The 14,881-nt window shown below is 35.3% G+C and overlaps 1 protein-coding gene across 4 annotated transcripts in view; it reads left to right on the forward strand.

Moving 5' to 3' along the window:
• NAALADL2 (N-acetylated alpha-linked acidic dipeptidase like 2) overlaps positions 1–14,881 on the forward strand; it is a 1,364,408-nt gene that overhangs the window by 79,997 nt on the left and 1,269,530 nt on the right. For all 4 annotated transcript variants that reach the window (XM_058730531.1, XM_058730530.1, XM_058730533.1 and 1 more), the window contains one exon: positions 14,353–14,415. The gene's annotated coding sequence lies outside the window, so the exon portion shown is untranslated. The remainder of the gene's footprint in view (positions 1–14,352; positions 14,416–14,881) is intronic.

Genomic DNA, 14,881 nt, shown 5'->3' on the forward strand with positions numbered 1-14,881 from the left:
GCCAATAAAACATTCTTTTGTCATAAAAATCAGTATGATTTTTCATCTTTAATTGTAGTACATCCCAAACAATTATCCTAGCAGTTCCTTTTCATATTCTTGAAATCATGTTTGCTTGCTAGATTTCATTGAAAATAGTGTTGATCATATATTAGGATTTTCTTTTCCTGGTAAGGTAATATGTACCATGGCAAGTGTTTCTGCTTTTATCTTGGATATTGTTTTTTTTCTTCTTCATCAGTTTTAAGAACTTCTACCCGAAGAAAATCTAGATGAGATATTTAGCTAATGAATAGTTGATTTTGCTCTTGATTAGTTTTGAGATGTTTTAAATTCAAGTTGAAAATTTGCAAATTGTTCTTTCTTGAAGAGAAAGTATTTGATTCGGTTATAAGGCCAGATTGACACAAGTGATACGTGGCACCAAGCTACATAAATGCTTTCTGATTAGTCTGTTTTTTTTTAATGTTTATTTATTTTTGAGAGACAGACAGATCATGAGTGGGGAAGGGCAGAGAGAGAGGGAGATACAATCCAAAGCAGGCTGTCAGCACAGAGCCGACGCGGGGCTTGAACTCATGAACTGCAAGATCATGACTTGAGCTGCTGTTGGACACTTAACCAACTGAGCCACCCAGGCGCCCCTATTCATTAAATGGTGGTGCAGTGGATTATTATTCTGTTATCTTGCTCACATCCTTCTACATGTTTCTTTCAGAACTTTCCAGTATGTTTCTGTCCCTTGCTGATTTCTTCCTGAAACTGGAATGTCATTTAAAAAATAACTAAAACTCAAATGCCTGTAGAAGTCATATAAGTAAAATAGGTGAATGATTGTGAAGGTGATCTGTAACGAACACAAGGCCTCCCTCTATGCTGGTGAGAAAGTGGGGGAATTTGGGGAATCTCTACAAACTGGAGAGTAAATGCCATATTTAGGGGAAGTAGTCAGTAACCAGCTTTAGCCAGTGCTTGCTATGTGGGTATGATGGCCCACAGTTGTGAGATCTTCCAGTTGTATAGAGAAGTTAAAAATCTGTGTGTGTGTGTGTGTGTGTGTGTGTGTGTGTGTGTGTGTAATTTCCTGATTTTTTAAAGTTTGCCAAATAATTTTTAAAACACACTCTGTGGACCAATGCTGCTTGGCATGTCAATAAACTACCTATGAACAAATTGTTTTTGGATCTATCATTTAAAGTTTTGTCTTTAAAAATAAGACTTTCCAGGGGTGCCTGGGTGGCTCAGTCAGTTGAGCATCCGACTTCGGCTCAGGTCATGATCTCCCGGTCTGTGAGTTTAAGCCCTGCGTCAGGCTCTGTGCTGACAGCTCAGAGCCTGGAGCCTGCTTCGGATTCTGTGTCTCCCTCTCTCTCTGCCCCTCCCCCCACTCATGCTCTGTCTCTCTGTCAAAAATAAACATTAAAAAAAATTAAAAATAAGACTTTCCAGGGCTCCTGGGTGGCTCAGTTGGTTGAGCATTTGACTTAGGCTCAGGTTATGATCTTACAGTTCGTGAGTTCCAGCCCCGTGTTGGGCTCTGTGCTGACAGCTCAGAGCCTGGAACCTGCTTCACATTCTGTGTCTCCTTCTCTCTGTCCCTCCCCCATTCATGCTGTGTGTGTCTCTCTCAAAAATAAATTTAAAAATAAAAAGTTTTTTAAATAAGACTTTCCATCTAGTAATGGTTTAGGCATATTTTTTTATGCAAAGTGATTTTTAAAAATATTTTTGATTGCCAACTTTTTAAACTTATTTAAATATAAACCAGGCCCAAGGTTGACAGGTTGGATGGCAGGCTGGTTAGAGATCATCTTCCTCTCTTCCTTCCCAAGTCCATTTCTTTTTCTGTGCCTCCACCTGATGTGTTGTACTATCCTTATTTCTCAAAATTAGTTAATTAACAAGTCTAGGTAATTCTAACTTCCTAATAGCTTTCATATTTATATTTGCCTTGATATCTGTTTCCAAAGTTGACATCCATCTCCACATCTATCTTAAATACTTTTGTTGACTCCACCATCCTGTTTCATATGTTTAATGCCACCATTTCCTAACTGGTCTCTTTTTGCTTGTAGTCTTTCCAAATCCATTCTACACACTTGGGATAGAGGAATGACTTAACTATAACATAAATCATAGTCCTCCTTCAGATATTTCAAGTATTCTTTATTGACCTCAGAATAAATCTAATTGCCTTAACATGACCTGTAAGCCCTTTATTTTCTGGTCTTTGGTTACATGTCTAACTTCCTCTCTTGCCATACCTCCTCAATATTCCATGTCACAATTGGATTGAATACTTTCAACATTTATGTTTACTTTTGTTAATAGGTCTTTATAAATGTGGTTCTCCAGCCCAGGCTTCTTCTCTTTACCCGTTTTGCAGCAAGTTGATGTGTGAAGGAGAAGATAGATAAACTATTAAAAAGTTCAGATGTATTTTTTTAAAATTTTTTTTAACGTTTATTTATTTTTGAGACAGAGAGACACAGAGCATGAACGGGGGAGGGGCAGAGAGAGAGGGAGACACAGAATGTGAAACAGGCTCCAGGCTCTGAGCCGTCAGCCCAGAGCCCAACGCGGGGCTCGAACTCACGGACCGCGAGATCGTGACCTGAGTTGAAGTCGGACGCTTAACTGACTGAGCCACCCAGGCGCCCCAAAAAGTTCAGATGTATTCTAGTTGCATTGAGCACATGATTGTCCCAGTTGCTCTTTCAAAGACCAGAAACCTGGTCAAATTTTTAACAAAGCAGACATTTTAAGAAAGACTTTCTAAGAAAGTAGCCCTTACATGATAAATCTCTTTGTACTCTGGACCTTTTCAAGGTAAAGGCTCAGTGATTTGAATTATTCAGATAGAAAAATCTCTGATATTACAAAGGTATATCATAATTTCTCTGAGTCAGCAAAATATCTCTCTTCTTCTCTTTGTTATATCTGTCTCTCTCTCTCTCTCTCTCTCTCACACACACACACACACACACACACACAATGCACCTACAAAAATGCCAAACAAATTCTATTAATGAGAGTTTATTAGAAGTAATAATCATGGTTCACACCAAAATTTGGAGAGAGAGAGCTTAATTAAAGATTTTAGATTTTTAAATATGACGATAACATTTTCGAAGTAAATAATTTATAAGTCATTGAAACAAGATCATCCAAAATATTCAACCTGAAGACCAAGCTTGCCCTTGGCAAGTTGCTGAAATGAATGAATGAATGAAAGGTTTTGCTTGTTTCTTTTTGCGCTTCATGTCTTTCATTCACTGTCTTTCTTTTACTTACATGTTTCCAATATCTCTTTCAAAAAATGCCATGTACAGTGGCATTCTATGTGTCCCACAGAATACAGTGGAATCATTATCTTATGTGTCCTGTAATTTGTCCTGGTATTAATATAGCCCAAGTTTGAATGGACTATTTTGGTAGTCACAGCACACTATGAACTTAGAGGCAACTAACGTTGTTAGATGATGAGATTGATATTTAACAAACTCTCATTTATTTTATTAAAAATGCTTAAACAATAGCAGTGCCATTGGGGTCAGTGTGGAGTCTTGCATGAGGAAAACAAATAATTTATATACATAAATTCTGGTTGTACATAATAAATCCACATTTTTATCATTGTAACTCATATTCTGTCATTTTGATATAGTTTTGTGGCTTAATCCACATCAAAAATAACCTCTTTAAAAGCATTAATCAATTATGGTCACCTAATAAAGTATTCTGAAATTTTTGTCTACTTCTCTTAGACAAGTGCACTTTAAGCTTTCCAGTAACAAAGATATGTTATAGGTTGATTTAAGTGTAAAAACAGAACCTAAAACAGGATAACAAAAATGGAGTAACAAGAAGAATAACTGCTTAGCGCTAGCTGGATGAATTGAAAACAGATGAAAGATAATTCTATCTTACGGGATTTTGCTGTGTGCCAGAACTAATCACATTAACTTTAACCCACCTGAGGCTTTATATTGCCTATTTATCTCGTCTGTGGGGTGTTCTTTATTTATGACTTTGCTATTCTTATATTAACAGATTATTTCCAACCTGTGCTTAAATATAACAGTTATATTTCTTATTATTTTAATCATCACAATTGTATGATGCTCTAACATTATTTTGCTTTTTTCCTCTTTTTAAAGTTAGTTTGGGGACAGAGTACAAGAACAGTATGCACTTCATTTTCTTTTTATTGAGGTGTAATTGGCACATTATGTCAGTTGCAGATGTGGAAGGGAATGATTTGATATTTGTATATATTGCAAAACAGTCACCACAACAAGTCTAGTTAACATCTGTTACCTTACATAGCTACAAAATTCTATATTCTTGTGAGGAGAGCTTTCAGGATCCACTATCCTAGTGGATATAGTATGCAATACTGTATTATTTACTACAGTCACCTTGCTGTTTATTACACCCCTCTGATTTATTTATTTCATAACTGGAAGTTTGTACCTTTTAACCCCCTTCACTCACTTTGCTCACTCCTTACCTTAGGCAACCAGCAATCTATTTTCTATATTTATAAGCTTGTTTTTTTTTTTTTTTAAGATTCCACATATTAATGAGATCATATGGCATTTATCTTTTCTGTCTGACTTAATTCAGTTGGCATAATGCCCTGAGGTCAATCCATGTTGTTGCAAAAGGCAAGATTTCATTCCTTTCTATGGCTGAAAAAGATTCCATTTTATATACATACCACATTTTCTTTACCAATTCATCATCTATGCATGGACACTTAGGTTATTTCCTGGTCTGGGATGTTGTAAATAATGTCACAGCATGGGGGTGCATATGTCTTTTCAAATTAGTGTTTTCTTTTTCTTTGCATAAATTGCTGATTGTATTATAGTTCCATTTCCATTTTTAATTTTTTGAGGAACTTCCATACTGTTCCGCTGTGGCTACACCAAGTTTTCCTTCCCACCAACAGTGCACAAGGTTTCCCTTTTCTCCATATCGCACCACCACTTATTTATTGTCTTTTTGATAATAGTCATTTTAACAGCATTGGGGTGATATCTCAGTGTGTTTTGATTTGCATTGTTTTGATGATTGGTGATGTTGAGCATCTTGTCATGTGCTTGTTGGTTATCTGCACATATTCTTTGGAAAACTGCCTATTCAGACAGTTCTGTTAAGAGAAAATGACAAAAAAACTTTGTTTCATAAATATGGTTGGTCTCCTTATTTATTTTTTTGTATGTCTTCCTATTTTTTCCTCTATTTTAAATTAACAAAAGCTCATTGAAATATGATCTGCTTCTTTATGATTGTGCCCAATGTTACATAATTAATACAATATATTGAAAATTTTAGTGGTGTATGATTTAGCTACATTAAAATGTTTGTCACCACCTCATTTAATCACAAATATATCAGATGGCATTCAGTAATACAGTTCTTTTCTGTCTTTGGTGCACATATAGACAGTGATAAATGATAATATTTCCTTTTTTAATACGTTTATTTATTTTGAGAGAGACAGAGACAGTGCAAGTGGAGAAGGGGCAGAGAGAGAGGGAGAGAGAGAGAGTCACAAGCAGGCTCCACGCTGTCAGTGCAGAGGGGCTCTGACCCACAAAACCATGAGATCATGACCTGAGCCAAAACCAAAAGGTAGACACATAATTTACTGAGCCACCCAGAGACCCCAGTGTTAATATTTCTATATGACACATTGGGGAAAATGGATGAAGGAGGTTGCTTTAAACTCGAAATAAGCAGATGAAGTTGTGAGAGAGGGTGTTGAGCCTTCCTGGCCCTGTAAGGCTTGCAGAAGACTGAAGGGATCATCAAAGCATACTGTAGTCACAGATAAGGTAGGAAGTTCTGTGAGTTGAAATATTGAAATAACAATAGTATCCATGTAATATGTTCAGATGAAAGTGAAAAATTCAGTCAATCTTCTAGAGAGTTGTTTTTATGACTAATCACAACTGTTTTTTTTTAAATGTTATTTCTAGCATAGAGGAGATAATCAGTAAATTTTGAGGAACTCAGAGTTATATAGACAAGCCATTTAAGTGTTTGGATACATTTTGTCTTTTTATTCAGATGTCTGGTGTCTTTTAACATAAACACCATTTGCCACTTCTGTAATTAAAAACAAACAAAATCCTGAATAATAATAGCAGTTACCATTTTGAGGGCACCTAGTATGTATCAGGCCCTTATGAGCTTATTTAATTTTCATAACACTCCTGAATAACAATTCTGATTATTATCTTTATTTTATACAGCAGGAGTCTGCATTTCATAAATTATATAAGTAATCAAAAAATGACCTGGTAAGTAGTATGGACTTAGGATTTAAACAGGCTAAGCTGATTCCAAAGCCTGGAATAAATGTGTTTGGCAGGTCTACAAGGAGCATTATTGACCTGTAGCATTTGTAGAAAAAATGAGTTTGGTTCCCCAGATATAAACTTTCAGGAGGTTCCCTCTCTCATCATCTGTCACTTTTGGCTTGTACTTCTCTGTGTTCACCTTTAGTTCTTGATTCATTATCTTTGCCAGTGGTGACTTTTTCTAGAGTGTAGAGCACACTGGCTGTGCCAGTAGACTAGCATTCCTGTGTAGACCCTGAATCATGGCCTTGACCTCATTTGCATTCGGAGCCTGGAACACTTGGTTTTCAAATCCTGTCTTTGCTACTTACTAGACGTGTGACCTTGGGCAAGCTATATAACCTCTCTCTGGCAGTTTTCTCCTCATTGTATAATGAGAATAATAATACTATGTGCATGACATAGGATTGAGTATTAAATGATTTAATAAATGTATAGTACTTGAAATATTGCCTGGCCTATAATAATTAATCATTATTTATTACTTTATTATTATCATTTGGGAAAACTAGATCATGATCACTTTTTATAACTTTTCTATAGGAAACAATAGAGAAGTTAAGTCTTAATAGGCTGGATTGTTAAATAGCTAGCTAGTGTTTACCAGTTACATTTTATAAAACTGACATTTTTATTAGTGGTTTATCACTGGAATAATTGAGAACCATGTTACAATTACTAACATTTTCTGTTCAGAATTTTGAATGTTTTGTGATATATTACATGATGGAAGTTGTCATGATGCTTAAGGATACTTGTACTTAACGATAATTTTATCCTGTTCTACTTTCTTCTTTCTTTCTTTTATTTTTTTTTTATTTTTAAGTTTGTTTGTTGATTTATTTTTGAGAGAGAAACAGAGAAAGGGAGCAGGGAAGGAGCATAGAGAGAGGGAGAGAGAATCCCAAGCAGGCTCCACACTGTCAGCGCCAATGTGGGGCTCAAACCCATGAACTGTGAGATCATGACCTGAGCCAAAACTAAGAGTCAGATACTTAACTGACTGAGCTACCCAACCCAGCTGCTTCTGTTTTACTTTCCAATGTATTGAAATATTTGGATTTCCAGGAAAGAGGTATAAAATTGGGGCACATCTGAGTGATAGAAAAATGTCTTTTATTTTTGTTTTTAAAATGTAAGTAAGTTTTTAATTGTCAAAATTTGTTGTATAGACGTTTGTCAAAGTTATTTCAATTGCCAAGGAAATTCAGTGACAGGAAATGTTTTGCCTAATTGGTGGATTCTAAAGAATCTGTCCTTAAATGGTGGGAGGAATTTGCATGGATAATATAAAACAATAGCCAATAAAAGCATCCGTCAGATGTTTTTGAAACTATATTTGAAGGCACCTAGGTGGCTCAGTCGGTTGAGCAGCTGACTTAAGCTCAGGTCATGATCTTGCAGTTTGTGAGTTTGAGCCCTGAATCAGGCTCTGTGCTGACAGCTTAGAGTCTGGAGCCTGTTTCTGATTCTTGTCTCTCTCTGCCCCTCCCTTGTTCACACTCTGTCTCTGTCTCTCTCTCAAAAATGAATAAACATTAAAAACTTTTAAAAAATTATATTTAAATATAAGTGTTTCTGATATTCTGGGATTTCAGGGTGTATCTACAAAAATTCTACCTTTCCTCAGTCTTTTCTTGCTTTCTATTTCATATTGAAAATGGGACTCATCACTTCTCAAAATGGTGAATTAGACTGGGGATTGTCAAGTTATGTTCCCCAGTCCACATCTGGCCCTCCAACTGTTTTCATAAACAAAGTTTTATTGGAACACACAACCATGCTCTTACATGTTGTCTATGGCTATTTCACATTGCAGCAGCAAAGCTAAAAAGGTGCAACAGAGATGGCCAGCAAAGCTAAAAATATTTACTATCTGAACAATTTCAGAAAAAAAGCTTCCTAATCTGTAAAATAGATCTGAATATGTATGTGAGAGCTTATTTTAAATTGCTGTTTCATACTTTCTCTGCAGGGAAGACTACCTGTCCTCACTAGATTTTACTAAGAGCATCAATAGTATTGACTAAAAATTGGCTATTGTTTCATGTGTTAATCTTTTCTTTTCATTTATATTATAAACTTCTGTAGCATGATTGGCATTGTAAGATTATCTATATAGAAAATATAAAATATTACAAATATAGGAAATAGGAAATGTGACTATTAAAATATTGAATGGGACAAGTGATTCATCTCTTGTATGATCACATTTTTTTTGTGAGACTATAAGCTGATTTGTTGAAGCAATTTACTGAGGTTAGGCACATTGACTTACATAATTCATGTGACTTGAAAAGAAGACATAAAATTATGGGTATTCAAAAGCAATGAAACAAAAAAAACCCAAGCTATCATGAACATCATTGTCTTAGTTCCCAGTAGCATCATTAAAAATAACCCTATTGATGTTTGAACTTATTTGGCCTTATGTTTGTATGCGTGGTGTTTTCTTCTCAGAATTCTTCGCCAATTTTCATCACATTTTCTTTCACTTTTGCTTATTTCATTCTAGCCTTTTTAGGCATTATTTCTGTGACTCTTTGCATAGTTTTTGGATTATTTTAGTTTGGTCTTAGTTTGGAGACCAGATGTAAGATCAGCACTCACATAGAGCTCTCATCAGTGCAAGAGTGATAGTGGGATTACCTTCTAACCCATGCAATTTTGTGAAGAGGCATTGTGCATCATCATAGCATCAGCAAATAAAACCCATATAAAGGCCACTTCCCTAAAGTCTTCTTCCTCTTTTTAAATGTAAATTTAAATAAACACTGCGAGTAGAATTTACTAGGATCAGAATCCAATGAGAGTTAGTCCTCTGTAAGGATTTCAGAACTTCCTCTAGTTCATTTGCCTGTAAGTGTTGTTTATCTGCTCTGGGGAGATGGTGCTGATTATTTAAAAATCAGAGATGAAAGAAGAAACCCCAAAGCAAGATGATTTATTTGCTTTTTGGTAAACTTGATTCTGCTTTGTAACCTTTGAAACATGGATTTTATGAGTGATAGTATTAAAATTTATACTCCCTCTAGAGTGTGTTGTTAATCATTATTGCTCTGCTGGGCCTCAGGATTACCTGTCTGCATTGTAATACAGCTTTCCTTAATATTTATATTGAAATACCAATGGTTCCTAAGACATCTCATATATTTCTATGAATGAACTAGGATTTGCAAGAAACAAGGGCTTGCCTCCAGAAATAAACTACAAAATATTAAATTCCTCTTAAAAATCTGTAGAATTTTTAAACCAGTGTTGATTCTATACTTCTGAAATAAAATATCTGATTCTAATGGTTGTACTTAAGTGGTCCAAAAAGTAGATGCAATTATTATCTAAGGATAGTTATAAATAAAAACAGTAAACAATGTGTACTTGATGTATAATTTAGTTCAGTGCTTGGGACATTTATTAAGCTTCTATTTTGGAAGTCCTTGCAGAGATGATGTCAGGTTCCAGTCCTTGGATGAAAAGGATTGAAGACAGACATGAGTATGTACAACTTTTCAGAGTGTGCAGATACATTAGTATGTTCTTGGATGCTCCCATCTTTAGCAGAGTGAAAAAGATACCAGAAATGGAACACGGAGCTACAGATGAATTTTAGGAAAACATACTACACTTTGGGGGAAGGTTTTGAGTCTTATTCACTGGTAGTAGTTGTCAGGATTTATAAGTAGGGCTTGAGGAGTGGGATGCTATCCTAGGCCCTCTGCTAAGCAGTAAGTGATTTGGAGTTACAGGGATGACCTCAAGCCAAACTTGTCGATGATATTTTCAGTTCTGCTAACTTCTTAGCACTGTTGAGAGGTCAGTCTTTTTTACATTTTGAGTAGAAAAGGAAAGTTGGGTATAGAGCTTGCCTAGATTTGGGAGTGGTATGCAAATGAAAAGACCCTTTTTGGAGGAGCTTCCCCACTTGAAGCTAATTCAGTCATTTATTGAGTTCTGTTGTGATTCAAAGAGTACAAGATAACACTGTTCTTAGGAGCTCATAGAATAGTGAGGGAGACAAAAGAATACACTAAGATTTCCCAGTCTATACTGAGGGAAAATTGGCTTGAATGCTTGTTTCGCACCCTAATCTATTCTAGGGCAGGGAATGTTCTCAGAAATTCTTCCCTTCTTGTTTTCCAGTACTCTTTTCTTTCTTCATTGAACCTACTTAGTTTCGGCCCTTTATACTTACTTGGTCCTGCACCAAACTGTATCCCCTATTGATTTCAAAGAAGTCCATCATATTATGCATGCCATGACAGTTGTAAATTTATAACTTAATTGATGATTTGGTGGGTTATGTGGGAAGAAATCACGTCATGGAGCCCTCCATCAGCTCCACTTCATGTTTTCTCCTGTGTGATCATTTCTGATGCTCCCAAAAGCTCAGACTCCTATATGTTTTCTTCTCTATCTAGCAGAGCCCATCTACCAAGGATAGTCTGGTTTCCCCCTTTTCTACAAAAGTGTTGGTAGTTTTTTTACATTGTTGAATAAATAATACAGAAATTATAAATGGGATGTAGAGAGGGAGAAGCAACACAAAGGAACTTAGAGATTTTGTAAGTAACTGGATTTAAAATGTCAAATTGGAACATGGTAATTATAGTGTTAGCCACTTTAAAACTTCATAGTAGATCTTGGAACAAATCCCTTTTAATCTCGTTCCAACTGTGTGGTTGACAGTAAAGCATCATTCCAAAGTATCCCTAGTATTTTCTGGGTCAGGAAAATACCACTTAAAGAAAAGAGAGGACATTTTGGAACCAAAATTATAATCTGGACATTTAATAATAAGACTCACTACATTCAAGAAATGCAAGCTATAAATTAAATAAATAGATAAATAAAAGCAAGCAAGCTACATATAGAATCAAAAGAAAAAACAAAGTTATTAGGAAATCATGTGATTGTTGTGGTTGGATATTAAAAAAAACATTTTTTTTTCTCCACTTTAAGCCCCATATGGCTGGCAACAACTTAAAAAAGCAAACACATGCATGTATTTATATATGTGTATATATATATGTATATGCATATATGCATTTATATGTATTTATATATGTATATATATGCATATATATGTATATGTGCTGTAGGAAAATATATTTTAATTGTGTACATTATGTTTGTCTATAAAAAACTAGAACAAATTAGTACTTCTGAAAAAGTTATTTGATGGGATCTGCTGTTAAATTTCTTATATTGTGTATTGCACAATAGTTTTTAGTAAAAATAAATGTTATAAAGCCATTTATTTTTTTATTTATTTAAAAAAAATTTTTTTTTAACGTTTATTTATTTTTGAGAAGAGACAGAGCATGAACAGGGGAGGGGCAGAGAGAGAGGGAGACACAGAATCCGAAGCAGGCTCCAGGCTCTGAGCTGTCAGCACAGAGCCCGACGCGGGGCTCGAACTCACGGACCGCGAGATCGTGACCTGAGCCGAAGTCGGCCGCTTAACCGAATGAGCCACCCAGGCGCCCCTAAAGCCATTTAAATAAAACTAAGATTTATCTGGTTTGTAAGAATAAATGGAACATTTTTCACCAGTTGGTTTACTTCATAAAGGATTTCAAAATATAAACAATAAAAGAAATTTTTGACCTAAACTTAGACTTGGGATATACCCGTCTTTGTTGGTTTAATATAGTTGGGATGCTATGTAAGTACAGAGTGCTTTGATGCTGTTTGAATTTGTTTCACGTAAGTTCAGAAATGGGACAAATTACTGCAGCAGCTGAATGACATTATCACAGACTCTGTTTCTTTCTAACCTTCTGCTCTGCCATCCTCAAGATGTTAGCTTTGTCCTCAGACTGTCTTCCTTCATGCTTACAAGATGACTACATCAGTTCTAGGCATCATATCCATATGTAACAGCAGGAGAAAAAGCATTTTGTTAGGAGGGTGGAAACTTTGCTAAGAATCCCAGCACACTTTCCTTCCATTTTATATGGGTAACATATATACCCTGAAGTCAATCTCTGGCAAAGGAATTGGGACCACTATGATTCACTGAGCCTAAATCAAAGTTGTCCTGAATCTGGGCATAAGCATTCACTCCAGTTTCTTAGGAAAAGACACCTAAGGTGAATCAGGGGCTCTGATTCACAGAAAAGAAAAGAAGAAAAATAGGTAGAAAGTCAATAGTGTTTATTAGAGAAATGATACAGCTGTAGGCCAGTGGTTCTAAACCCTGGCTGCACATTACAATTACCTAGGAAGCTTTTAAAAAAATATTTTGAATTGGTCTGGGTTGCACATAGATATTAGCATTGAACACATCCCCCTAGTGATTTTAATATGTAGCTACATTTGGGAACCAGTGTTGTAGGTAAACTGAAGATAGAATAAGGAGACAAAAACTTTCATGAGTCTGTACACATTTAGCTGCTTAAGCAGTTTTGCAGCTGTATTGAGCATTACTAAAAATTAACCATTGTCAAGCTGGGTACAATTACCACCCCCAAATCTTGGACCACGGTTAATTTGCCAGACTTAAATGGTGCTCACTGCCATATTTACTGGCCATATTCCAGAAGAATGTATAATATTTGGGTACTTGGAGTACCCAGACAGTTTTCATAGCCAAGCTAAGTTGGGGTTTTATGTAAGGGTAGGAATGTCAGTGCCATATTTGTGATGAGAGAATTGAGTTGCAAAGAGGCTATTAGTGGGAGAGATAGAACTAGAGTTCTTATTATAGTATCCTGACAGCCAGGGTTTCCTCTTATTTCATGTTGCTACTTATGTTCTTGTTGTATTTGAGAAAGATGTCATGTGTTTTGATCAAGATAAAGCCTTATAATTATTATAAGTATATCATTTTTGACAGCTTACTGTGTATGAGCCAAGCACTCTGCTAGGTGTTTTATTCCTCCCCCAACATTTGTTTAATCCTAACAATCATATGCAGTAAATATTACTAACTATACTTTATGGACAACAAAATTAGAAACAAAATCTTGTTACTTCTCTCCTGTCTCTTAATTAGTTCACTTCTCTGGAATCTAGACTTTGAACCTATAATGCCAAAGATTGTACTGGCATATTAAATGCCAAAATGCATGTTTTTTCATTTTGCTGTTCACAGATATTTGACCTTATGCAGTTTACCAGTTCAGTAAATACCTATTGGCTGACAAATAGATAATAGATTCTGGGTAGCCCAGGATTGGATCGCATTTTACCTGCACATGTTTTACATGCACATAATTTATGTGTTTTTTAGAAGTAAGTTTTTGCCAGTTGCTTTGCAACTTCACCAAGAACTTAGCATATGATCAAAGAACAATTGAATGAATAAATGAAGTGGAGACTTGAGACTGCTTAATTTGGAGTTGCTCAAATATAAAGACTAGTGAAACTACTTTGCTGATAATTTCCTTTCCCTTAGGAACTTAAAATATTAAAATTAAAGACTTTTAAGATGTAGCTTTAATTATACTCTAATATTTTCAAACAAATATTGACTTACTGGAAAGTGTGCCTTGACTTGTTCAGTCATAGTCCACATTGCCATTTTTAGTAAAAAATAATACTCTTTTAATAAGAAGACATAATTAGTCTATATGGCTGACATTTATTCAGATACTTGTTTTACCATTTTTTCCAAATTGAAAAATAAGAAGAAAATAAACTTGGCAGTGGCTTCTAAGGACTGACTGGTTTAGTTTTTCATAGAGATAACATTTTCCAAATTACTGAATTATGATATTGAAAATGAAGGGCAAGCTCCTTGTTGGGGGAAAATGTTAGTGTAGCCCTAATACAGAATCTCATTAAAGCAACTGTCAGGATTTCTCTATTTTACCATCACCTCCCCTATTCTGTAAGAATCAACTGTCGTTTTGAGTGAGTGTACTGCCAAAGAGGCATTTACAAATAAATGAAAAATGTCACAATTGATTTCACTCCTTCCAGAATACTGTGTGTCAGCTTTGTCACAGACTGTCTTTGTTATTCTCTGTTTTAGATCTCCCAGCTGGACACTGGAAATAACTTTTGATGGTTTAGGGCCTCTCTCATTTGACCCCAGGTAAGCCCTCTATTGGTGACTTTTTACAAATATTTGTAAAACCGTTTGAACAGTTAAGAGAATATAAAAGCCTTTCCCCTCTTTTTCTCTATAACTGCTGTTTTTGTCAAAAGTATTCAGATGTCAATATTGTTTACTTACATTTTTGGACATTGGAGAGAATTATTCCATGCATTACAAAGCACTGTAAAATTATGCAATTATATTTCACATTCTCTTCTCCAGTACAATGGTTTGCTGTTATCATGCTTAATCTAATAATAATGCTAATAACCATATTACTTGTAAGGAAGTAATATGGCTATGCCTTTCTTGTATTTTGAAATCTGTCTAAATTTTTATCATTTTTATAATATAATCTTGAATACATGTCTTTCGTATAATTTGTACATAATATCATTGATACATATTCATTTTTGTCATCACCCTAAACCAGTCCACTATTGTGCACTCCTGCCATCATGCT

The sequence above is a fragment of the Neofelis nebulosa genome, chromosome 5 (assembly GCF_028018385.1).
Source record: "Neofelis nebulosa isolate mNeoNeb1 chromosome 5, mNeoNeb1.pri, whole genome shotgun sequence".
NCBI classification, from domain to species: domain Eukaryota; kingdom Metazoa; phylum Chordata; class Mammalia; order Carnivora; family Felidae; genus Neofelis; species Neofelis nebulosa.